Source organism: Coptis chinensis, chromosome 8 (genome assembly GCF_015680905.1).
Source record: "Coptis chinensis isolate HL-2020 chromosome 8, ASM1568090v1, whole genome shotgun sequence".
Classification (NCBI taxonomy): Eukaryota; Viridiplantae; Streptophyta; class Magnoliopsida; order Ranunculales; family Ranunculaceae; genus Coptis; species Coptis chinensis.
Genome location: NC_141463.1, coordinates 87,817,540 through 87,820,718, shown reverse-complemented (window position 1 = coordinate 87,820,718; position 3,179 = coordinate 87,817,540). Strand labels below are relative to the sequence as shown.

At 38.2% G+C, this 3,179-nt stretch overlaps 1 long non-coding RNA gene across 1 annotated transcript; it reads left to right on the top strand.

Moving 5' to 3' along the window:
- The first annotated feature begins 1,570 nt into the window (after positions 1 to 1,570).
- On the top strand, positions 1,571 to 2,332 carry LOC147483947 (uncharacterized). Its single transcript, XR_015205309.1, has 2 exons — positions 1,571 to 1,707; positions 1,782 to 2,332. It is a non-coding gene; the product is annotated as an uncharacterized LOC147483947 (long non-coding RNA).
- The last annotated feature ends 847 nt before the right edge of the window (positions 2,333 to 3,179 follow it).

Here is a 3,179-nt window from a genome sequence, read left to right as displayed (position 1 = left end):
AACATAACTTAGAGCATCTCTAGGTGGACGTATCCGTGGTCGCATTCTTCAAATTTGAAGAAATGCGTCGGAATTTTCCGGAATTCCAACTCTAGGTGGTCGATTTGTGGTCGCAACCCGCCCTTCGCATTCTTGTTCGCAATCACGGAGGTTTGGATCTGCGGATGCGATTTAATAGAATGTCGCAAGAAATGTCGCCCCCAAGTTTTTTTTGACTTGACTAACACCACGCACGCCAAGAGATCGGGCGCTTGCACTACTAATGTCGCACGTTATTTTTTTTTTTACTTTTGAGTTTTTTGAACTTGGGGCGATTAATGTAATGTCGCTGTCAACGATGATCTTGGATATTAGCGCTTTTCCAATGAATTTTATGAATTTGAATTTGCCCTGTAGAGTTGAAATAGAGATTTTGTGGTAGCATTCTTCAAATTTGAAGAGTATGCTACCACCACCTAGAGATGCTCTTACATGATTAATAAGTAAATGGGAACTATACAACCATCTCGTACTATTTGCAAAGGAGATTTTTCTATTCTTTTTTTTTGCACACAAGTTGGGATATTTTTAGAAAACAAGAATAGAATTACAGAGAGGTGAGTTTGTTACATGCCGTTCAAATTACGGAGTTTTACTGCTCAAGTAACCAACACAAGTAGTTCTGGGCATCGATCATGCAAAGCCTCATGCTGAACCGAGTTCTACCTATTCAACAGTAAAAAGTTTGGTCAGTGAAATCCCCAGGGCTATCTGTGGGTACACAAACAGATTCAAGTCAAAATCACTTTGGAATATGACGCAGATCGACCCCATATATTTCACTCACGCACACACTTAAGCGGCCCAAATAAAATATGCATGCCAAAAACTTGAACAAATTAACTAACGCTTATAAATTAGCATAAAGAAAGTGAAAATTGTATCCGTCTACATTCTACCATTGTCGGAACCAACCACCAATAACTAGTTGAAGTTTCATCCAATCTCAAAGGCGCATAAGCGCATTACATACATTAATTGAGACTAGGCTCTCCTTGTACATGACAACTAGTAACTTATCAAGATGAAACAGATGCCCATGGACTGGAAGATTCTTTATTTCTTCGGTAACAAGTTCGTAAGTGCACAGTTGCATATCCCATTTCAGCAAAAGAAACTCTCCATTCTTCGAAAAAAGTACCGGATCACAAAATAACGGCCCGCCGCCCTTTAAAATGATAAGGTCCAACCGTGTAGAGTTTAGTCCAAGACTCTCTGATATCGAATTCATTCAACACCCATACTTCAAACTCTCGACTAACTAATGAAGAATGGACCAGCCTATTAATGCAAGTGAGGTTTTCTCTTAAGATGGTTAACAGTGGTAAGCAATCAGACTTAACACTGAACATCCGGCAATTGCATAGTTCCAAACAACTCATTGCTAAAATCAAATGTAAGAATAAAATTATCAGGCCGCGGTGAAGCTGAACGTTGTCCTCTTACCAACCAACAATATGTTCCATTGCGGTATGGTGCTTTAGGATCAGAAATAATAGAATCAAACGGCAAAACAGGATCTACAATACTCCATGAGTCACTTCTTAAGCTATATACCACAACTGATCTATTTGTCGACTTCGTAGATGAATAGAAAAACCTTACCACCTTGAAATCATTAGTTGTCTCATCTAAACCAAATCCAAGGGCTATGTTATTAATAGCCAGGTAAGTATTTTCTGGTTCTCTTGGTTGATAAACGAGCGACAATTGTGGGAGAACTCTCACTTCTTTTGTTGCAGGGTTCCACAAAAACACATCCCTGGAATATCGATTTTGGAAACAAACAAGGCCATTACAAGAAGCCACCAAACATAGGCCATAAGCGTGACTATTTCCGTTAGAAAATGGTGGCGTCTTTAGGTTGGCGTTATGTAAAGAAAACTCAGTTTTTTTCTATCTAGTATGAAGGGCGCGACCTGCGCTCAGTTTCCACTGGGGCAATGCGCGACCGCGCTCATGAGTTTTTTGACCTCCAGTGTTTTAAGCGGACTGCGCTCCACTCAGTGGCCAGTAATTTGTTCCAGGGTGAGCTGGCGGTGAACTCCAACTCATATCAAATAGTGTGTACATGTGATTATTAGTTGGTTTTATTTTGGTTAAACAATTGCATATCAAATTGTTTGATAAATTGTTAATTTCTCTAGTTAAATTAATATTTTGAAAATCAAAAGTATATATATATTTTAGATAACAGACATTTTCTTATTTTGAAAGTGTTGGATGACAAATCGAATCTACTAGTTTGGTTAATTAGACTAAATAAAATTGTTAATATATTTTTTGCTTTAAATAAGGTGTTTAACTAGTAGTCTTATATAGCCCATAATATGTTTTTTTTCCCCTCTTCATTTGTGAATAAATAATATCACTTGGGCGTAATGCAAAATACGCTTGTGTAATGCGGCAACAAAGAAAAGTTCACTTGTAAATTTGTCATATCAGCTGTTCTAAATTCTAACGGAAAAATAAGCTTGCGTAATGCAGCAACAAAGAAAAGTTCACTTGTTCTAAATTCTAACTACCTAGATGCTTTGTAATAATTTAGTTTATACAAAATCTAGTATACGACTGTTTTACCTGTGCTCCAGCATCTGGGCCCTCTAATAACCAAGGGGGTGAGGGTGTATTGCACAAGGAGCATGCAAAATGACCAGACTTATCATATCACTTCTACTTTTCATTCATTGGAGAGACCCATGTGTTATGCATGTGTTATGCATTTATTTTTCATTCTTTGGAGGACCATGTTTTCGGTTTTTAGGTGAAGCTTAAGTCAAATTAACATGTCAATTACCAAATCACCTTTAGACCCAACAAACTAAAGCCTTTATCTATGGGCAAAATAGGCAATTCATGAATATAAAAGAAAGCAACCCAAAAATACCTTTAGACCCAGCAGACTAAAGCCTTTATCTATAGGCAAAATAGGCAATTCATGAATATAAAAGAAAGCAACCCAAAAATATTTATGCCAAAATCCAAAATTCAGGGTGAGCCAGGGCGTACCCTGGGCCCCCCTGGCTCTGCCACTGGCTCCACTTTGCCTGGTCGAGGGCGCAACCCGCACTCATGAGTGATTTCAGCACGATTTTGCCCCTTTTCGGAAGTTTTCGGAAACAGTATAAATAAAGGTTTTT